At 42.8% G+C, this 24,047-nt stretch overlaps 1 protein-coding gene and 1 non-coding gene across 2 annotated transcripts in view; one reads left to right on the plus strand and one right to left on the minus strand.

Annotated features, from left to right (window-relative positions):
- Positions 1-24,047, plus strand: part of Thbd (thrombomodulin) — a 322,322-nt gene that overhangs the window by 246,132 nt on the left and 52,143 nt on the right. The window lies entirely within an intron of this gene.
- LOC114612422 lies at positions 15,112-15,436 on the minus strand. Its single transcript, XR_003710012.1, has one exon. It is a non-coding gene; the product is annotated as a small nucleolar RNA U85 (small nucleolar RNA).

The raw sequence follows: 24,047 nt of genomic DNA on the forward strand, positions 1-24,047 counted from the left end.
AGAGAGAGAGAGAGAGAGAGAGAGAGAGAGAGAGAGAGAGAGAGAGAATGAATGTATCATTTTGTTTCAAAAGAATAACACTGAACCTCCAGTAGTCCAGAACCCACAGTCCAATCTGCACTCAGATCCCATATAAATTCCAACAGCCGGACTTAGACACGGTAGGACAGTGTTGTGACAAAGTTTCATAGAGGTTTAATCTAGTAGAGGAGCCCTGAGCATCTCTGTTCAATTTCTATAATGCGTAAGTTTTAATGTTTCTTTTCTTTCTTTTTAAAAACCAAATTAATCCACTTCTTTAAGACAGAGTCTCATGCTGCTTGGAATGACCAGGAACTTTCTACATGGCTAAAGATGAACTTGAACTCCTGACCCTCCTACCTTTATGTCCCAAATGCTGGAATTAGAATAGACCTACACCAATATGTCCAGTTCATGCCATGTTCTGATCAAACCAGTGTTTCCTGAATGCTAGGCAAGTACTCTACTAACTGAGCTATAGCCACAGCCTGGGCTTTGATGCCCTGAGGGAACCTGGATAAACAACACTACTAGAATGTGAGTCCTATAGGTACAGCATTGTCCCTTAGACTGGTATCCACGTGACCAGAGACTCTGCACTGGACTCTGAAGCAGTGTTAGGATTAGAGGGGATGTAGACATTGTTTTTCCCTTGAACTTCCTGTGTCCTTTGAGGGAGGAGCCAGCAGGAAGCAGGGGTGACATGTAGAGATGCCAGATGGTATATGGGCTGGTTCAGGGAACCATGACTTTGATATTGGAGTAATCCTGCTGGATTTAACAAGTCAGTGAGCCCTTAAGGGCTGCCTCATTTTGGAACTCTGACTTGCAGAGCTTTGGTACAACAAACTGGAGTGTAGATTTTGGAGCATGCCCAGTCAAAAGGGACCATTATTCTCATAAATCTCAGGAAACATAGCACTCCTCTGTTAAGATGCTGTTTTAAGGGTCAACCCAGACTTGTATGGCCATAAACTGTTGTGTGGTTGTCTAGGGGATACTGTAGCTATAAGCTGCCCATACTCATGACTCCACCCAGAGGCACAGAGGCTGGTGTACATTATCCATACCTTCCTTCTCTGAGATGATTGCTTTGCTTTGACTGAACTGTTTCTCCCTGGGCTTGTTTCATAGACCTTAAAAATAGCAGCCAGTTAGGTCCGTTGGCCTGGAATTTCCTGAAACCACCCACTGCAGGACACTGGGCTCAGGCTGTCAAGGGCTCTTTCTTTCAGTTGATCCCACCCTGCCCTTTGAGTCCAGCAGGAGTGTTAGAAACCAAGTATATCCAGGGGTGAACTGGTGACTTCCCTTCCTGAACCTGGGGTAATTTGCAACTAAAAGATCTGTTAGAGCACTGTCAGTCTCATAAGAGTTGGCTGGAACTGAGGATTGAGTCTGGTGTTAGCACTCAGGGACTCAGCTACATTCTGTGTGTGACATTCTTCTCTCTTCTTTAAAAAGATACATTTTTAATTAAGGTAGAATGACATCATTTTCCTAGCATGAACTACATGGTATTCTTCTTTAACCTGCACTTTCTTACTTGGAAAACTTGATTCAGGCATTCTCCCTAACTGACACGTTGCCTGTGAGATCACTGGCAAATAGATAAAGGCACAGAGGTGACCCCTAGCATTTCCCAGAGATGGAGTTGAAACATGAGGCCTTGCTTAGGATGACATAGGTGACTCTGCTGGTCAGGCTAAGGCAGCCCCCTACCACAACCCTCAGAGTTCAGTTGTGTTTGCCTTTGAGAATACAGGCCGTTGAGAAAACAAACAACAACAACAAAAATATCAGTCAGATAGATTCAAAATAGATAGTGCTTCCTACCTGCATGCTGATTCCTTGAGGCACAGGAGATCACACAGGAACAAATCAGGGGGTCTGCTACCATGTCACCACCAATCTCCTCCTGCAGATGATAAAGGGAAAATTAGAGAAGTAGTTCAGAGACTCATGGGCTCAGATATATGCTGAGAATAAACAAAGATAAGGCCAACTTACAGATGTGCCGGCTCTCAGCATCAGGGACCCTGTCTTACTTCATACTGTCCCCTGAACTTACTGTGTCACAAACCATCAGCTTATAGATGGCAGACTAGTGAGGGACCTTAGGAATCCTCTGTTTTCCCATGCCTTCCCTGGCCATGCTGACCTCTCTTATCATCTTGGAGGGTGTGCTACAGATCTGAGCCATGTCCTTCAGGTGCCTTTTGGTACACCTTTCTTACTGGTACTAGTTCTATGATATACAATGCAAATAGCTCTTGGGTGTATATAGAGGATGAAGGTGGCTATCATTTGAAGGAAATTTGAGGTCACTCCTAACTTTGTCCTGCATCATGATGTACCACCTTCCCTTGAGGCATTCCAAATCTGCCTGACTATGCCCTTTGGGGTGTCTTGAGTCTCCATTGCAGGACCTGTTGTGAGTACAAAGACAAGCAGGGGAAGGACCTAACTCCAGGACACCATGAAGGTACTCCCAGAGGATCCGAATCCTAGTGTGTGACCTGACTCCTCCCAACTGTGTGAGACCAAGAGCACAATTTGCCCTGGCTATACCCTGAGTGTCAAAAAGAGCCATTAGGAACTTAGATTGAAATAATATATCCAGTATCACTTTGGAAATAGCACATTTTGTGTCAGTGTGATTCTTGTGTATGATTGAGTTTTGATGAACTGCTAAAGAAAAAAAAATGACTGAAAACCCTTTCCCCATTCTCACCCAATAAGGAGAGTTGGGACAATTCTGTTTTATGAAAACCACCCTCATCCTCCTCTCAGTCTTCACTAGTTTAATACTCAAAGTCAATTAACTGAGTATTTGAATCAGCAAGTCCAACTGAGCCTAGAAATCAAGTTCTCTCACTCTGCTGAATAGTAGGATCTGGCTCACCCTCAGACTATGATGACAGCTGCTTCTACATTTGATGGATTTACTTTTTTTCCCTGTTCATGTATTATAATCGACTCACATGGTACAGGCATCTGGGATCATGCAAATCATGAATTTCATTATATCAGTTCAAGTCATACAGCACCCAGTGAGTCTTAACTAACCAAAGAAACAGCGCTACCCAGAGGTCTTTGCAGGAGCAAGGGCATTATGTCCTTCAGCAGAAAGCTAGATTGGAAGACAATGCTAGAGTCATGCTATGGTACCTTCTAAATAAAGTGTTGGTTTACTTGTGGTCAGTGAGCTTAGCATTTTTCAGCCATGTAGACAGGATTGCTCTCATTTCTTAGTTGGCTTTCTCTGTCCATCCTGACAGGCCAGAAGCCAAGGGAGGAGAAATTCTGGAGCAGCCAGACTTCCCCACAAGAGCTGCAGCCACAGCTAGAACCTGCTGGCTTTGGTGACCCAGATTGCCCCAGCTCCCAAGCTCCAACATCTTAGCTCATAACCCCTAAGTGTTGTCAGTGGGTGGAATTATTCTCTTCTTAGGTTTCCTGTCTTGGCACTCCCTCTAAGACTGAACTGAATTTGGTTGGTGGCTCCAAGAAGATTTGGAAGATGTTCTGCATAATTTCTCAAGCTGGAAATTAGACTACCAGCACATACAGAAATCAGTTTCTGACGACTCAGAAAGTTCTTTTCTGCTGGCTAGCTTTTGTATTGCCAGAAGGTGCTATGCAGACAGGCTTCTGAGGAAGAAAAGAAATCACTGTTCTTACTCAAGGATGGAGCCAGCATGCTCCAACACTGACTTGCCACTGGTGCAGTAGTGATATGGCTGTTTGCTGTAGTTAACTACTTTCTAACTAGACTTGAAGCCTCTCTTCTTTGAGGGGAAGGTTCCAGGGTTGTGATAATGCCTTCTTTGTGACAATGCCAGTGGTATTTAGAGTGCTTTACTGGAAGCTAATAGAAGGCCCTGTAACATCAGCAAAAGCATCTAAAACCTGTTAGCATGCAAACTTCTGTTTAGCTAAATCATCCAAGGGCTCCAGATCTCCTGGAGAATCTGACCTCAGAGACAGGAGGAATGGCTCTCAACACCTGCCAGTGACTTTCCAACTGCCAGTGATGTACTCACTGTTTCCTTGTAGTCAACCATGCATGTGGTTGGATTCCTGCTCTTAACTCAGAAACCCCAGCACTTCCTTGCTGTGAACTTCTGCACAAGCGACTTCTTCTCTGACATCCATTGTTTCTCTTGTCTTAGCCTGCCTGTCACATCCAGGGGATCCCTGAATCAAACAGCTATGGATCAATATTCATTTAAAAAATTCCAAAAGTAAGCCGGGCGGTGGTGGCGCACGCCTTTAATCCCAGCACTTGGGAGGCAGAGGCAGGCGGATTTCTGAGTTCGAGGCCAGCTTGGTCTACAGAGTGAGTTCCAGGACAGCCAGGACTACACAGAGATACCTTGTCACGAAAAACCAAAAAAAAAAAAAATTCCAAAAACAAAGCTTGATTTTGCAGCTCCTCGAATACTGAATGGATAGTGACATTTAACAACATCTTGTAGTGTTCTTCATCACTTCACAGCTCCTCGGTGTGTTATTTGAGTGAGATAACTCCCATAGACTGGGCATTTAAATGTTTGCCCATGGATTTGGGTATCTGATGAGGTCCTGAAGCCAGTCGCTCACAAATATGGAAGATTGTATTTCTGTCCCTTCCATAAGCCTGGAGTAGAGGATGCCTGAGGTTTCAGCTGCTCTCTTCTGCTCTTCCCCATTGCAGCATTAATGCTTAGAAGCCCACCCACCACTCCACATGCCTTCCAGATTAACTTCACAGTAGCCTGGTGGCTGACATTCTAGTGACTTAGATACACACACACAAACACACACACAAACACACACACACACACACCAGAGAGAGAGAGAGATAGCATGCTTGGTTTCCACATGGCTACCTGACCCTTCCTGCCTCACTTCTGCGTTAACTTCCTAGAGTTTCCTGGATACTCCTTCAAATGTACATCACACCTAAATCCTTGTCAGAGCATATAGCCATGGGACTCACACTAAGACAGCTGTCCCAATGCTTAGCAAATAAGAGCCTCTACCACATAGCTAGAGTTTCAGAGCATCTGCTCTTGCTCATGGACGGTACCCTCATGCTGATATGCTGTCTGGGAGCTGAAAGCAGAAACTGGTGCAGCTATATGAAAGAGGGATGGAGAACAGGCTCCCAGAGACACAAATGAAAGAGTACATCTTAAAGGCCTTCATCCTATGAGTACATAGATTCTAGCCTTCAGAACAAGGTTGAAGACAATGGAATGTTCTAGAGACACAAGGCTCATCTTGTATCTCAGAAAGGATCTTTTGTGTATATACTGAAAGCTGAGTAACATTCTATATCTTTTATCTGACAATAGTCCAAGTTGATAAAGTCAATGGAAATATGAAAAGTAAGGATGCATAAATACAAAGGAGACTAGGAACTTCTGGGATGTTTAGGAGTTAGGACAGAAGATTGTTGAGCACTGATGGTTGTGAAGAGTAGAAAGAAGATTGACCTCTTCCCTGGGTTTATGGCATGGCTTATACCTGGAGTGCATGCAGCAAGTTCAGTAACTATGTCTCTGTCTTAAGTACTGCTTGCTCAGTAGCCTGGAATCTGCCTGTTCTCAGAGCTCCAGAGCAGCATGAGGGTGTGAGAAGGTGAAGGAGGCAGAGACAAACGCAGCAGCTGTTCTGTGGGTGAGTAGAGCAAGTCTGGACTCAGGAGTTAGGACAGGAAGAACAAGTAGGAAAAAAGGTTCATTTTTGTGCATCTTGTTGTTTTCTCTTGCTGGCCAAGTTCTGCCCTCTGAGACATGAACTCTTTGGCCTCTATGGGTTGGGTTAACTGATCCTTCCAGAGAGATACAGGAAAGGCAAATGATGATATAGTTTGTGTCCCTGTGTCTGTCTGTATCCAAAGGCAGTGGAGGAAGCAGAACTTAGGGGATCTTAATGGATTGGACAAGGGTAATGGTAGGCACCATGGGTCTTCCATGGTGCAGCTTTGCGAGGTAACACAGTAGCTGAGGTGGCTAAAGGAAGAGCTAAATGAAGGTGCTCAGAGCCCAGAATAAACAGGTAGATAGGTTCTTGAAGCCCAAACCTCAAGAAATGAAACCAATTTGAGATCTAAGATCATTAGCACTACTGCCCAGGAGAAGCTCCAGAAGCTTCTCCTGAATGGGAAAGGTGACTTTTTGAGTCATCCATATAGAGTAGAGAGATGAGGACCTGTGGTATGTGGCAAGCAGTGACCCATGAAGCATTGAAGCATTCAGACTAAGTGAGAATACATGACTGGAATGAAGAGAGGATACTCAGCAAGATGTTACCACCCCAGGAAAGAAGACACAGGGTAGTTGGCCTTGGGTCTGTGAGCCCAGAGGGATCAAGGAGTTGGATGAGTAAGGAGATTCACACAGTGGCTTGGCGTGTGTGTGTTCAGAGGCACACATCAGCACATCACATCCAGAGGGTAATGGGGTGCAATCAAACTAAAGTATTCTGGCCTTCGGAAAACCTTTAAATCTTGTACAATGGAAGCCACAGCTGTTGAAGCTCAAGGGCTCGCTCCCTTGGCCCCATCCCACCCTTCTTGCTAGTTTAATAATGAAGCCACAAGTGACCTTGAGACAGAAAAATCCCTCATTCTTTCAGCATAGCAGAGAACACAGCTGGGAGCTCCAGATTTAGTGTCTGGGATGATGTCGGGGCTTTATTTTTAAGCCCTCATCTCTCAGACACACAACCAAGAACAACAAAAGAGGAAAAATTCCTAGGCTCCTGGAATAGCCCCATGAAACGCTATCTAAACTCCACCTCTCTTTAGAACTTTCTCCATAAACAAGGCCTTCTGTCTCTGAAGCCTGACTTCTATCATCCTATGAGGCATCAAAACACGAAGGCTTGCCAGGACTCAGACAAAATTCTTTACCTTTGACAAATTTGTGCAAAGGTTTCTAAACCAGCGGAGAGGTCTGCTGTGGCATCGGGAGGTGGAGGGGCCTGAAAGAGGAGAAGCAGTGCAATTGCTGAGAAGTTCAGGGGAATGTGGCATTCTGCCTCGGAAAGGGGTGTTTGGGAGATCTATGCTGCTTACTAGCCCCTGGGATTTGGGGTTTGGGGATTATGGGTGATGAAGATCATGTGTCCATATTGTGTCTCTATTTTTTGTTTGTTTATATGCTTGTTTGAGACAAGGTTTCACTGTGGAATCTATGCTGACCTTGAACTTATGATTCCCCGTGCCTCAGCCTCCTGAGTACTGGGATTATATGCCTGCAGAACTGTCAGACTTGATACCATATCTTCTTTGCTTTAATTCTTTCATATTTTCATATATACACATATATAAGGTACTTTGATTATATCTTGCCACTATCATTTCTCAGCCCTTTTCACTCTCTCCGAACCTCTTCTCCCAAACAAATGCCCTTCTCACATGTCCTGTGTGTGTGTGTGTGTGTGTGTGTGTGTGTGTGTGTGTGTGAAAGAGAGGGAGAGGGAGAACACATGTGCATGCATGTGATCACTGTGTTTAATTGGGGTTGCTTGTACAATTCAGGATTATTCACTTAAGCAGGGCAAGTTACTGGAGGCTACCCCACTGAGGAATGACTCCCTACCAACCATTAACTGACTAATAACTCCACAGAGAAAGGGAGCCTTCATGAAACCCCCATGTATGATGGATTATTAGTTAGCCCTGTCTTTTGTAGGAGTTGAATAGGTAACCATGGCTGCTGCTGCTGCTGTGAGTTCATGGGGATAACAACAGTATCCTGATCAGACAGCATCTCACTGCATGCCTCCCCATCCTCCAACTCTTACATTCTTCCCAAGCCCTCTTCCCCTAAGTGCCCTGAGCCTTAGGGAGAACAACACAGATAACTGGCTTATGAGCACTCAAGTCATTTATTATCACCTTAGCAAGTTACCACCCTCTACACTTATCACAACCCACTGCAAAAAGAAACATCTCTGTTCAAGTCTGAGAGTATCTCTAAGCCATAAATAAAAGCATAAATATGGCATTTGGACAGCACATCAGCTTTAGTAAAACATCTGCATTAGGTTCTCTCCTAGGACCCAAGACATTGCCATGATAGTCCTTGTGAAACAGCTGTGGACTCTGTGTGTTCTGCTGGCCTGTCAGTAAGATATACCCATAGGCAAAACAGGGGCATGACCATTACAAGGGTAACTTAGCACTTTCTAATTAGATGCAAGGCCTACCCACTAGAGGAAAGTCGATATCAAATGTGCATCCTTCAGGGAGACGGACAATGGCACTGTTCTTCCTATTTCAGGCTCAGCTGCAAATGGCTATTTCATACAGAACAATGACTCTCACTTCAGAGTAGAGTTTAAGCTAAGTTTTTCACAGTCCAGCTGATTGCTTCTTTTATATACCAAGGGTTCAAGTGGATTCAAATGGTCCACTCAGATTTTGGGATTTTAAGCATCTCTAGTACCCACTAGAGTAATTCACAGGAGACCTCTAGAAGCCTAATAGAAGAACATCCTGGGATGTTATCAACCTCAAATGCCTGAGGTTATCATATATGCCTGTCTCTGCTCTTCTCCAGCTGCCTGTATCAGAGCAAAACAACGGGGGGGGGAGGGCTTGAGGACACACAGCAATCACTGACAAGAAGAAAAGAACTATGATCCTGGCTGGCAAACTTCTTTAACTCAGGGCCTGATCTCACTTTGCACTTTTCTCACTCCTAGTCTCAGCAGTAAGGATGATGTCATAGGCATGGGAGTGTCCACCACATCCACGATGCCACTGTGACTCCCTGGATCCAGGCTCTATTAAGTGAAGACATGCTGTGGGATAAGCATCAGCCTGAAGTGAATCAGAGAGTACTACAGAACTTGAGTACCCTTTATCCAAATTTCTGTGAATTGAGATATTTTTTTCATATTGTGAAATGCTCACACATATGTAACGAACTATACTGAGGGTGGAACTCTTGTCTAAACACAAACTTCATTTCTTTTCCCTATGTATTTATACACATAGGCTGAAGGTAGTTTTATGCAACACAATATAACTATATTTTAATGGAGCCTTTGACACTTGAAGGTGTGAACTTTTCAAATTGCGTCACCATATCCATGCTCAAAGCATTTTAAACAGAGTATTTTGCAGTTCAGATTTTCAGAGGCAGCATGCTCATTCTGTATGGAACATTCTGAAAACACGAGAACAGAAGGTAGAAAAGTTGTGTTTCTAGACCTGGACCATAGTCACCCATCTAACAACTTCGAGGTATCACGGCCTCAGGCTGGGGTATCTGTATTGTGCACTATGTATTAGCTGTCTAATTTGGAAGAGAACACTGCCCTGAAACTTAGCACATCAAACAGACAGTCATTTACTATCACACTCCGTTTCTGAGGGTAAAATAGTTGAGCGTGACTTAGCTGGTCACTGGCTTGAGGACTCTCGTGGAGACAGACAAGGATGCTGGTTGCTGGGCTTCTGGAACTGGTCTAAAGTTGACGCCAAAAGAGTGCTTACCTGTGGGCTGTGTGGACTTCTCCAGAAGAATGCTAGACAGTCTTCCAACAAGGCATCAGGCTTCCCCTCCTGGGAACGGTCCAAGATTGTGTCAATACAAAACACAGCTCTCAGCTCAAACGAATAAGAGTTTGTTCTGGAGCCAAATGGCAGCAATCATAGCCAAAGAACAGATTCAGGTTGTCCTTAAATGCCACATTCTCATGTGAAGATGGATTCATGAAGTTTTTGTAGTTATAGGACAAGATAAAGTCATAAATCGTGGCATTTTTTAAACACATTGGAGATATAGACCAAAATAATTTGGCTATAGACCTGCAACATTCCTACTTACCACAACCCGGAAGTCCTAATCAGTCAAGCAGCTTTGTGGAATATTTAGCATAGGCGAAGCATTTTTTCTTTCCTTTCTGGGGACATCAGCCTATACAAGGGACAGAGTAAGTCAGAAAGCAGCATCTTTTTCCAATCTAGCTTTAGAAATGGCACCTCCATATAGGACCCATTTGTGTCCAGTCAGTCACTCAGTCCAGCCCACCATCAGGAAAGGAAAATCAAGTTCAATCTCTTTCAAGGAATCTGTAGATGTGCTTGAAAGTCGTCATCATATCTCCTCCAAGTCCTTTGTCATCTGTGTAGGTAGTTTTGGAATTTAAAATGATTTGTCAGTAAAGATTTTAAAGCATATCGGAAGATGGGTCCTTCTGAGAACTGGAACTTTTTTTATTGGATATTTTATTTATTTACATTTCAGATGTTTTCCCTTTGCCCATCCCCCCCCACAGAAACCCCTTATCCTGTCCCCCCTTCCTGCTACTTCTATGAGGATGTGGCCTCATCCATCCAACCACTCCCCCCTCCCCACCCTCGAATTCCCCCAAACTGGGTCATCCAGTCTGGAACTTTTAAGATCCCTGTCAGGAATAGCATTCTCCATGCTGTGTCAGCTGAATCAAAGGTAAGAAACTTACACAGAAGTTTCCAGAAAGATTCCACCATGCCATGATCAATCCCTGCATCTAGCAGAAACACTACAGCCCACATGTTTTAGCTCTACAAAGAATCCTCAGATGTTCTTGTCACTCAAAGTTTTAGCCCATAACTTATTCTGAAAGCCAGCACCTGTTTATTCAGAACAGCTAAGACGTATCAGGAAAGGGATGGGGCAATGATCCATTCCATTGCATGCTTGCTAAATGAGCATGAGGACCTGAGTTCAGACCCACAGTATCCATGTAAAAATCTAGGTGTGGTGACACATTCCTGCTAACCCTGCACTGAGGAGACAGAGACAGGAAAATCCCTGGGGTTCACCAGCCAGCCAGGCAAGCTGAATCAGTGAGCTTCAAGGCTAGTGAGAGACTCTAGCTCAAAATATAAAGTGAAGAGTAAATGAAGAAGACAGCCAACATCCACGTCTGTTCTTCACATGGACATGCATCTATACACAAATGTATTTGCACATACATAAACACAGAAGCTCACACATATGTACAACACACACACACAGAAAGTAGCAGGGAAGATTGATACAAAGATGATAACATCATCCTTTGGACCTAGAAAAATATGATTGCCACTTTTCTATCGCGCAGATTGTGCTGGTGTCTGTGTTAGTTTGGGTTAAAGGTCAAGGAAGTCATCCCTTTTCCTTTTCTGCCCCTCATCTGTCCCATGGGAGCACTTTTCCCAGCTCTGCACAGCCTACTTCCTGTTCTCAGTCATTGTCTTCTCTGTCCTGGTCTGGGCCCTGCAATGCTCAGCGAACTCACTGGCTGTGGGGCTCTCCTTTCCCCTGAGCATCAGGAGGGAGGAATTTCCTCACAGGGGCTATTCCCCTGCCAAGGGTCCAAAGAGGGTACTGAGTTCTAGACAGTACTTTTCTACTATAGTATTAGAGGGTAGGAACACTGAGGAAAGTATCTTTAGAGAAAGAATATGCAAGATGCTGGAGGTGATAGGTTTTGTAGAAGAGAGAAGAACAAGTCTGATATCAGCCCCTTTGATGCAGTTCAAAGGGTGCTAAGCATCAAATTGGGTAACAGCCTCGCAAAGCAGTAAATTGGCTTCAATTCAGCAGGCAATTCTGCTGCCTTGTATGTTGGTATTTCCCGAATGTCCTCCCTCAGTGAATTTGAGGTCCGAAGTCTGGGACAATACAGAGTGCTTCAGAGTGAACCCAGAGAAAATGGAACATAGCAAATCCTCCTTTAAAGTGATATACTTAAGACTTCTTTTTAGGTGACTTATATGATATTAACCAGACTACATGAACATCAAGATCTAACCATCCAACACAGTTAAGCCATGAAAAGAAAGATGTAAAATTTCACCAAGCAGGTGCAACTCTCTGGTGGTTTTCACACAGTAACTGAGGATATAAAAGCTCTATTTGTTGGTTACAGTTTGAATGACTGTCACCACAACCCCCAAAAGACCCATGTGATAAAGACTTGTCCCCAGTCATTTATTCACTAACCACCTTGCTCTTTGAGATGGGGTACCTTACTGAACCTGCAGTGCACTGATTCAGCTAACCCAAGGATTCTCAACCTTCTTAATGCTATGACCCCTTAATACAGTTCTACATGGTGTGTTGGCCCTCAACCATAAAAGTATTTTTGTTGCTACTTTACAACTATAATTTTGGTAATGTTATAAATCATAATATTTGATATGCAGGATATCTGATATGTGACCTACCCAAAAGGGATCATGACCCACAGGTTGAAAACCATTGAACTGGAGGAAGCCTAGCCTTGCTATACTGCCTCCACACAACCCCGGAGATATGGGACCATCCAATCCAGGGCTGAGATCTCCTGGGAACTGAAATGAACCTTACTTCTTTCAAGCTGATCATTTAATGTATTTTGTCACAGTCACAGAAAGCTGACTATCACACCATTTCAACCGGCACTTCATGGCTGGCAAGAATTCAAGCTAATGTTTGGCACCTGTGAAACATAAGCGAGGCTTTCAGCATTCCTGTTCTATAGACACTTTCATAAAAGTTTGATTTGTTCCCCGTGAAGTTCAATGTAATACACAGATCAAGTAAGTCATGGCGTCTGGCCAGGGAATACATTCCTTCTTTAGAAGAGAAGCAAAGAGCAAACCCTGCTTATCACACCCAAGTGCCTGTCCAGAATTGCAAATGCCTTTCCAGGGAGAAAAGGGTGATGGGATGCCAAGGAGAAGTTCCTGGGATTCGGAGCAGTGGCTGCCACGTCCCATGCTAAAAGTTCTCTTGGCATCTGGGCACTAAGATCACTCACCTCTTTGACCACTTATTATCAGTCTACGTTTCTAAATCCCTCTAACCAGTTTCAGGAGAAAACAGAAACTGCCAATTTATTCTGATTACATATGTACAAAAGCAATGCTATCATTAAAAACTAGTCTTTCTCTCTCTGAACCAACAAGTTCAGGTGAGGGAATCACATTAAGGCTTGGTCCTCTGCAAATAGTAGAAGTCTGCTTTGAGTACCAATGGTCCTGCATCCCCTTTTAGTACCCTAACTGATCTCCACTGGAAGTCATATTTCTCATGTATTTGAAATTTTTCTCAGCTATTTTGAAATACATAATTCTATTACTGTTTATATATGAGATGTTCCATACCAGTTCGCATGTTAGGTGCTTGTCCCCTATCTGGTGAGAATGTCTTAGGAGATTTGGGGGACTTTTAAGGAGAGGCAACTTAATGGAGGAAGTGCGTCCCTGAAGACAGATCCTTGGAGCCTAATCATGCACCTCCCTTGCTTCCCTTCTGAGTGTCTTTCTTAGCTTTCTGTCTACCTAAGATGAGAAAAGTCTCTCTCTTCATGGTCCCAACCCCAAGATGTTCTGTCCAACATCATGGAACCAAGTGATCATATACTGAATTTTGATACCATCATAAAAAAAAGAACATATTCTTCTATTAGATTGCTTTTTTGAGTATTTTTGTAACAATCTTGCAAAAGCAGTAAATACAAATACACTATGATTAATTATAATAACTGTGCTGTATGACAGATCTTGGAAATTCTTGCTTAACTGACATGTCAAACCCTTTGAAACCCATCTCCCCATCCTCCTCCCCATCCCTGGTTCCCACTAACTCTGAGTTTGACTGTTTTGATTCCATACAAATGAGATGCACAATCTGTCTTTCCATGTCTGGCTTGTTTCATTTAGCATCATGTTCTCTAAATTCATCTACATTGTCACAGATAAATGATGTCATTTTGCTAATTTTTGAAGTTCTAATTTGTTTACAGTATTTTCCCCTTCCCTTTCCTCCCTCCAAATCTTCTCATATACCCCTTCCTGTTCTTCTTCAAATTCATGGCCTCTTTTTCATCAATTACTATCACATGCATATATATATTTGTATATACACATATATTCCTAAATATAACCTGCACAGTCCATATGATGTTTTCAGGGATGACTCCTTGGCACTGAAGAGCCGATTGGTGTGCTCTCCCTTGGAGAAAATCATTTCTGCTCCCAGATTTTCTCAGCTGCCTATAGTTCTCTATGTAGAGTTGAGACTTTATGGTTTTTTTTCTGTCCAATGTGGCATATTCATTAGTGTCTATTATCTAATTTTTCATAAAGCTAAAAAGCATTTCATACAAAGGTGTGCACACACAAAGTTATAGCACTAACATTCTTGCTTTTTGGAAAATACAGAGTACCACAGTCACACAATGAGGATACAGCTGTTGTTTTGTTACTCTCTGGGAAAGTTGGGGAAGCCATTCCATTGTGTCATTATTTATTCTTTCAGAAATATTTATTGAGCATTCATGGAATACTAGAAAGAATTCCCAGCACTAGAAATAAAAATAATGAATTAGACCAACAATAAGGAGGGAAGTGTCTGTGTTTAAATGTGTATATACTTACGTAAATGTGGGGGAGGGGTGCACACATGGTATCTCCTGAGCAAAATCCCAGAACAAGCTGGAAGTTGCCACCCACAAAGCCTGATGGCCTCAGTGCAGCCAGGTCTTCTTTATTTTCTCAGGGCATCCAGTGGGGAGTGAGTCCCTCTTGGATCTTATCTCATGGCACTCCAGAAGTTGCAAGCATAGGCAGCCCTGTTAAGTCTCAGCATCTTCAAATGAGATGCAGGGTCTTTCTCTGAGGACCAAGTCTGTGAGGTGACAATGAAACTAAACAAACTGTTCCCACTAGAAATGCAAATTGCCTGGATTCTGCCTCTCAGAGTCCATTCAATTCAGAAAAAGAATCTCACAACTGGATGTAGGCAGCTGTAGACCAGCCAGACCCACAAAGCTTATAGGGCAGAAATGGCCATAGTTTGCATTCCATTGATGGTGATTTGGGGAAGGAATTTTTCTTTAATAATAGAAGATGGACAGGACACAAAAAACAAGGCTTGCTGGACACATATGAAGAGAGTAGAGAGGCAAGCTGTTTAAATGGACCAGAGCTTTTGTCTTCAGATATGAAAAGCTTTGCCCCAAAGGCTACAGTTTGATTTTGTGCGGATTTGGGTCTAACAGTTCCAGACCTATTGTTTTATATGCTAATTGAAAAATGTAATCCACAATATGTATGATCTTTTTTCTTTCAGCCATCAGATCACCAAATATATGCATTTCATCTGTCAATAGCTATGACACAGCCAAGTCCTTTGAGACCAGTGACCCTGGTAACTTGAATATGGCCTGTTTCTAGTTCCATCCCAATTCACAACTTCTATATGACAACTGAAGAATCACCTCAACTGGAGTGAGGTGGCTCATCGTAGGAAAGTGTGCATTGGTCTGCACATAACTTGCAGTGGATGCATATAACTCTGTATACAGACCTGGTATGCAATTTTCTTATTTGGTTTGTAACACACATTTCTTAAAACACTAATTTTAATTCTGCTTCTAATTTTCACAAAATGGAAATGTCTAAGCTAAGTTTATTTTTGGTTATAAAACTAATACATGCATACATTGTTCCTGTCAAAGTCTGAACATTTGATGGAGCTAAATTCTCCACTGAAAACAAACTTAATTCCTGCTGTCTCCTCAATTATGAAAAATGTTCCTTTCCAAACTTTTTCTACATTCTCATTCCAAACATTTGCTACATGCTAAGCCCACAAACTCATCTGGATCTGTTTCTTTGTTTGTGTCCACACGTGAAAATTAAGTTTCCACCCAAAGTTTGCAGCATCAAATTAAACATCTTTACAAATAGCTGAGGTGTCTGCTATGGTTTTAGTGCTGCTTGTCTCTCAAACTCATGTTGAACTTTAGTCATCTTTGTCTGAGTAATAAGAGATGGGACCTTTAAGAGGTGACTCAAACGTCAAATCTGTGCTCCCATGAGTAAAATTGGTTCCATCTTTGCCTCTCTTCACTGTGCCTTCTGCCATGTGAAGATGAAAGATCTGTCACTCAGGGGACAAGGCATTCAACATTCCAAACATAATTGGAATTGATAAATCGGCTGGAACCTAATGTGATACCCTATTGGGTAGCATCCTTCTCACAAGATGGCCTTGCCTTCAGACATCTGTGTCCTGAGCATCCAGAGAGCAGCACTGCTACTGGTCCTTGGGAGCATCCCATAAGGGTTTGTACGAAAATAGGGAACAGCTAAGTAAGCAATGATTAGAGTAATCCAGGAAAGCAAAAATTTGAACGTAATTTCCTTACATATTCCTCTGACTAGAAGAATAGAAGGTAGAGTAAAGTCTGTAAATACAGCACAAACAGCAGAAAGTGAAATTTACCTGGCCCAGTAGGCCATAAGATGGCTTAGTGAATTATGTAAGTGGATATTTCTAAAATCTATTTCATGAAAGTTTAAGTGTCTTGTGAGCTCTAGGCATAATTGCTTAACCTCTGTCAACATGAAGTTCACAACATCCAGTGCTTTTAACAGGCCAGCAACTTACTCTAGGCAGCCCTAGACAGACCTTGCCTCTTGACTTGAGAGATGACCACTGGACTGAGGGAGCAGGAAGTATGGCCACAGTGAGCTTTTGGAACTGGGTGCTATATATATTCCAGGAGTGAAGCATCCCTAGCTAAGAAGATCCTGCATGCAGAAGGCACCTGGGTCATTTCCAACTATTACCCAACCTGGGGAGATGAACAGGGTCACATTTTCACAGAGCTCCTTTTCTAAGCCAAGCATGAACCTATGTGGCTGAGACTCCTTCTGCAGCACTCTGGCCCAGCACACCAACTCTCACCTCCTCCTAAGATAAATTATTCCATGATGGCTCATGGATATGACTGCAGATCTGCATGAGACTGAGGGTAGGCCAAGTGGAAGCTTGCATTGCCCAGAATAGCAGTGACCATGATGACCTGGTAGCTTGGAACTGTCCCCTTCTGAACCTTTCCAGGCTACTCCCTAGCCATCCCTCCCCCATCATTCCTGGGAGTGGACAACTTCCCTAGTTCTGAATGTCTTTTCCTTCCGCTTGGGACACCTCACTTTTCCTTCAGGAAAGGCAAGTTCCCCCAGGCAGGATGTTCCCCACCCAGCAAAGCAAGTCCTCCAGAAGCCTCAACAGTGCTGGCAGCTTCAGATTCACAGTGGATGCATAGGAATGGCCCTCATCAGAGGGATAACATAATAAAGTCACAGAAGGAACCATTCTCAATTTGTACAGCAAAAGGCTGTTTTAGAGACTCACGGAGAGTTTCCTAAGCATTTAAAACTCACCAAATAAACTAGGGTTGTTTTACATCCTGCTTTGAGGTAAGCCTTTCAATGCTGTGCACAACAGCTATTCCATCCGCAATTTCACATATTCCGGTTTGAACTCTTTATTGACAACCATAGATGTATACCTTTATAGAAACCTTTCAATAATCTTAAAGACTCCATCCTTTCTTCTACATTGCTGTCTTTTCTTCCCCTTTATAGTATTTGGCATGGAACCCAGAGCCTAGCACACACTGGCAAGTGACCTATTCCTCAGACACACACACACACACACTCTATGGAATTTCTGTTTTTATTATATTTGCCGCTATTCTTGTTCTTCTCAGAGATTAGGCTTCCTCCGGGGAGGCCCCATGCATAATCCCACCCTTTCCAAATTCTCTAAGGACATTTTTTGCAACTGTCTTATGTTTAATTTCTGTTCTCTAATTCTTCAACTGTGTGGTCCTAACTAATGCATCTGGCTCTCTGTGGACAATATGTTCTTAATACAGGGAAAAACATTTATACACACAAAAACACTCAAGAAGATAGTCCAACCTAATAAACAAAAAATTAAATAGGCAATGTAAAGTAAACAGAAAAGAAATGTGACCAGTGAGCACATGCAAAGACATCCCCCATCGCTGGATGGCAGAGTGAGGTGGATCAGGTCTACTGCAACCAGAAAGAGTGAGTGGAAATAAGCTCATATTCAATTTGTGCAAAGGAGAAATCTGCTTACAAGAGAGAAATGAGGGGAGATGTAGGAGGAGAAGGGAGAACAGGCTGCCAGGGAGTCGGGGAAGTAAGAAGTAGCTAAGAGTCAGTCAGCAGCTGTGACTAAACCTACAGTACCTACCAGCAGACTCTCACTAGGGCTAGGATTCTGGCTTCCCTGGTAACAGAAACTGCAAATAGAGCTCTACACTCAGGTAAGACTGCCTCAAGCAGGACATCATCTTGACAGTCTGTGTGCTCTCAAGGAGGGAGGGTGGAATTGGGGAACATGGCTAAGCTGTTAGAAACAGTGTTTATTCAAGTCCTTACAGGTCCCAGTGGAGGCCTAGTAAGGGCTCGGGCAAAGAAATAATCTGTCACTATAGAAAATAAACCTTTTCTGGTGAGATGGCTCAGCAGTCAAGAGTACAGAGGACCTGAGTTCTGTTCTCAGCATCCACATCCAGCATCTCTAAGGGATCTGATGCCCTTTTCTAGACTCCAAGCCTACCCTACACTCAGGTGCACGTACCCACAATGAGACACATACATGTACCCACAATTGTTATAAATGAGATAAACCTTTAAAACTAGCCTTTTAAAAAAAGGAAAGATAGCATACACAAATTAAGTATTTCTCACCTAATACACTCAGAATCATGATGTTGTAGATTCTCCTGGATTATTCATACACAGATTATGTGACGTCCTAGGGATGGGACTCAAGTCAAAAGACAGAACTCACTCATGCTTCCTACACATCTGTCCATACACCTTGGATGGAGTTTTATGCCATTTTCACACAATAACTCTACAATACTTCACTCAACATTTAGCACATGAAATAAATCTATGTGGTGTGGTATTCCCTATTGGTGGTGTCACATTGGTCCTTGGAGAGATTTGAGATCTGCAACCCTACCTGTGCTCAGTATTTGTAAGGACCTAGGATAACTGGTACTCATGCTTTGGAAAACTGCAAGGGGTGTTTCTAAAGTCTAGAATGTATAGGCCATCTTTTAAGATGTTTCAGAAAAGAAGGTTCATGTTGTAAAACATAAGGACAAGATGACCAATAGCAGATCTGATAACAACAGCCCAAACAAAAGCAATCTGTATTATATGAATAGCATAAGAGAGTTTATAATTCACCAATGAATTACTGAGAATACAATGTCAATCACACCAGCACAAAGGAGTCTCACAGACAAGACACGTACACCAAATAAACACCTGGTGGGAACTCCCAGGGACAGGTATAAATGCCTGCTAAGAGAACCCCCAGCTGTGGCAGGGGTGGGCTGACTGCAGAAGCGGCAGAAGCCAGAAATGTCCCTGGTTGATGAGGGACTCAGAGGTCAACATCTAACACATTGTTAATTAGCACAATCGAAATCAGTACACAGTACAGCTGTCAACTGTAACCTCGGAATGAAGGGAGAATGTTCTTACCAATCAGAATAGAGGCTGGAGGACTAAATACGGTATGAAGTTTGCGTCAAAATTACCCTCAGGGGCTGAGAGACACTGAAGGCATAGGTCACTTTCCATCAGCGACAGCTACCTGAGAGTACATTTTCACTTTTGTTCTATATTTTCCATAATAGATGGTCTTTTATATTATTCCTACTATGTAATATAGTAAAAACATATGAGCACAGCATTTAGGAAATAACGTCAAGAACGACATCTCTGTGCATTGAGTGCAGATCACCTCTCCTACCTAATTCCCCTGTAATGATATTTAATTAAACTTTTGGAAAAGCCAGAAGGTAAAGACAAGACTTGGGATAAAGTTCTATTTTAAGTCATAGCCTGTGTTTGCTTCATCTCCTGAGGAATGCAGCAGTATGAGCATGTGAAACAACACCAGGGTATCCCACCCCTGCCCTTCCTCCTCCTGGCCCAGCCCATAGGATCTTCCCAAAGGGACAAGAGAAAATAGACTGAGACCCCTTCCCTGAAGGAAGATAGTTACTAGCCTAGTACATCCCTGAGCTGGCTGGGAGCCTCCTGCCTAAGGCTGGAACTAAGGAAGCCTTCCTCCTGCCAACGCCCTTTAATTGTTATGGATGGCCCTTATTAGCTCATCTCAGGCTCCACCCAGGCTCCTTCTTGGAAAAAAAAAAAAAGCAGAGGCCAAAGGATACTATTAACACCATCCATGGCTTCCCCTCTCTGTGAATGTCTCTACAGCTTGGATCTTTGTACTATGCTATTTCTAGATGGAAATGTTTGTTATCAGGGATGCTGCAGACCTGAGACTCTGGGGCAACTGTAAGTCAAGACTCTGATGGGGTCTGTGGACCATGGTGTTTGAAAACAATAGTGTAAAGACTCCTCAAGTATGTTAACGTATAGAGAACTGTGAGCAGACTCAACTAAAGCAAAATATAACAGCCAAAAGCTTTACTTCTGAACACCTGATAACACAGAGTAATTTGTGGGGACCATCACAGAACATTCTACCACATTGGTTTTTGAATCCCCCTGTCTAGAGTGTACACTTGAAGCAGTGTTCTGGAGTAGGATACATATGAGTTGCAGCAGCTCTGTGAACCCTTGATGTCACATTTTGAATCTAGTATGTGGAATGTGAGACCATGAGTCTCACAGAGTGGTTTAAGGACCTGAAGCGAGAACAATAGACCTTGATGAATGTTCAAGATCAGATTTTGTTTTGAGGTAGGATTTAAAACAGCCAGGTTGGATTGAACTTACTGTGTGTCTAGGAAGGATCTTAAATTTTTGGCCTTCCTGCCTCCACTCTTGTGCTAGCATTACAGATGTGCACCTCATGCCTGCTCTCTTGTGGTGCTGGGGAATCCAACCCAGGGCTTCATGCATGATGGAAAAAGCATTCTATTAGCTAAGCTACATCTCCTGCACCCTCTCCCAGGCCTGGTTTAACGTGGTTTTGATGCATATGAAATCTGAATGTGTAGCATTTCTTTATAGGTACCTTTCAGCACTGTCTACCTCTGTGAAGATGTTTTACATAATGAAAGACCAAGCTCCCTCATCTAAACTGTGAAACAATTATTCTTGAAAGGCAACTCATAGTGAGAATTTTGGTTTCTTTAAAACACACAGACACACAGATACACACAGAGAGAGAGAGAGAGAGAGAGAGACAGAGACAGAGACAGAGAGACAGAGGGACAGAGAGAGGGAGAGAGACAGAGAGAGAGAGAGCGAGAGAGAGACAGAGAGAGAGAGAGAGAGAGAGAGAGAGAGAGAGAGAGAGAGAGAGAGAAACAGAGAGACAGAGAGAGAGAATATTATGGGAATACGTTTTCATTTTAATCCCAGATGTGGGATATGGGACTGCTTTAGATTGTCCACAGCAGCTGACAATGATTTGCCTACTGCTCTAGCAGGGGTGTAATTTTGTCAGCAGCAGATAGTTTCAGCAATTGGTCATTTGGAATTCTGGGAACTTTTCAGAGGGTATATAAATACTAGGGCCCTGAGAGGCATGATGGGTTGTTGGTTGGTTGTTGGTGGTTGTAGTTTATTAAATAGGTTTGTTAAGTAGTGGTGCACAAAGAAGCAACAACAAGAAGAAATTAGATATCCTGGTAGTGAAGATCAAACTCCCCAAGGAACTCAATGTCCCTAATCAGCAGGAAGTAGCCTAATAAATATGTCGCCCCCTTTCTTTTCTATCCTTTTTTTTCTCTCCTATCTAGTGTTAGGGGTTTGTAAGAGTGAAAGAAGGATGGAGAAGGCCGGGCGGTGGTGGCGCACGCCTTTAATCCCAGCACTTGGGAGGCAGAGGCAGGCGGATTTCTGAGTTCGAGAGTTCAAGGCTAGCCTGGTCTACAGAGTGAGTTCCAGGACAGCCAGGGCTACACAGAGAAACCCTGTCTCGAAAAAAAACAAAAAACAAAACAAACAAAAAAAAACAAAAAAAAAAGAAGGATGGAGAAGGGTAGAAGAAAGAAGAAGCCACAAAGTAGTCAGAGACTGAATACAGCAAGTCTAGACCAGAAAACAAGACCAGGTGGACAGCTTTCATAGCCGCACTGCTAGCCTAAGGAATCCAAAATTCTTACAGAATCATACTAGGAAAATTTTACCTTTGTCTCTTTCACTTACTCAGGGACCCCTGAAGGTTGAATGTTCCTCACCACCAGCTCTTTAGAAAACCTGTGAACAGTCCAGACTGCATAGGCCCACTGTATAGAATGGTGAACTTGTCACAACTGTCACAGCTGTTGACACCACAGGTTAAGTGCCCTTGTCTGGCTCTTGCTGAGGGCAAAGGGCAGTTTGGATCCTCTACAGTGGAAGTCAGTCTTTGTTTTTTGCTGACATTGTTTGTTTTCTGCTTGCCTTTGAATTTTTATTATTTTATATTTGATTTATCTTATTTTTCAATTTTATTTTTATTCTTGAAATTCTTGTTATTTTCCTGTGTTGTTTAACACACGTTCTCATAGACCAAACTGCATCATGAACAGTAATAAAATATGTATTCTTACTTAAACAATTGATAACACTTGTGAGAAAAATGAGAGGTAGGAAATGCCACAACTTCAGTATCCCGGAGGTAATTATGGCTTACATAAACAGAGCACAGAAAACGCATCTCTTTCCTGTCTGGATTCTTCAATCCTGTGTTCTTTTCTTTCTGATTTAAGGGAAATGTACACTCTATATATAGTCCAACTCTCCTGAAGTTCCTGTGGGTTTAGTGTGCATCTATAGAACACAAACTGGCAGTTCCTCAACAGACAGGGAAGTAGTCCTTTAACAATACATTCCCAGGAAATATCCCTGAGCTGACTGCGGAAGGGTGTGTAGACACTGCTATTTTCCACTCCAGTTCTGCATCCACCCACTTTCTGAGTCACTGAATGTGCCCCTTATCAGGCCCTGCCTCCCACCTCCACTGTTCTCCCAGACTCATGTGAGCTGACCTCACCCAGTCCTGTAGACTCCCCATTTGCTGACCGAATCACATTTTAGGAGAGAAAAATAAAATGACAGAAATGGTTTGAATTAAAACTTGATTTAAACGATATAGTAAAACTTCATAGAAATGATCAAGAAAAGAGGAAAGAATACCAATCCTGGATGAACAATGGAAGAAGACAGATGGAACAGACTAGAAGAATAGGAGGAGATACAGTACAGATTCTTCAGACAGCAGAGCAATTATTGAAGAACAGTATGGTCAACTTTGTGCCAATGAATTTTACATCTTAGATTATATGGGTGTCTTTGTTAGGGTTTTACTGCTGTGAACAGACACCATGACCAAGGCAACTCTTATAAGGATAACCTCTAATTGAGGCTGGCTTACAGGTTCAGAGGTTCAGTCCATTATCATCAAGGCAAGAACATGGTGGCATCCAGACAGTCATAGTGCATGAGAAGCTGAGAGTTCTACATCTTCATCTGAAGGCTGCTAGCAGAATACTGGCTTCCAAGCATCTAGATTGAGGGTCTTCAAAGCCACACCCACAGTGACACACTTACTCTAACAGGGCCATGCCTTCTAATAGTGCCACTCCCTGGGGTGAGCATATACAAACCATCACAATGGGTAAATGTCTTTTAAAACATATAATTTTACAAAATGCTTCAAAAGAGAAAAATGACTTGGGAGAGAAATCATTCCAGGCAACATTACAGAACTTAGCATGAAAACAAGCAGCTTCAGACTGAATCTTGGGAAAAGCAAAGAGTGACCTTAGGTGGGAAAAGATTAGCTTGTGTCTCAGGACTGCATTTATAGCTTCCTGGATTGATACAAGGGACACTGTACGCTATGATAAATACGTTACATTTGGGGAAGGTATGCCTTGGATTCTGTCAAAGCATGGAATGCTGCATCTGACATTTATGTCTTTCATCCATAAGAATTAAAAATGGCTTTTAAGTATGGAGTCATCAGAAAAGACAAATACAGATGAGAAGTCAGGAGCTGAAAGCCATGGTGACCAGTGGGAATGAGCAATAGGACCACAGTGAACCCTGGGAAGGACTGAGTGATTATATGACTTCCAACTCAGACTAAAGGACGAATAAGGGGACTACTGAGGGTTGAAGGATTAAGCAAAGATAGGCATTGAAATTATGGAGAAGAAAAGAGGTTAGCAAATGACTTAACCAAAGTGAA

The sequence above is a fragment of the Grammomys surdaster genome, unplaced genomic scaffold, assembly GCF_004785775.1.
Source record: "Grammomys surdaster isolate TR1022 unplaced genomic scaffold, NIH_TR_1.0 129, whole genome shotgun sequence".
Classification (NCBI taxonomy): Eukaryota; Metazoa; Chordata; class Mammalia; order Rodentia; family Muridae; genus Grammomys; species Grammomys surdaster.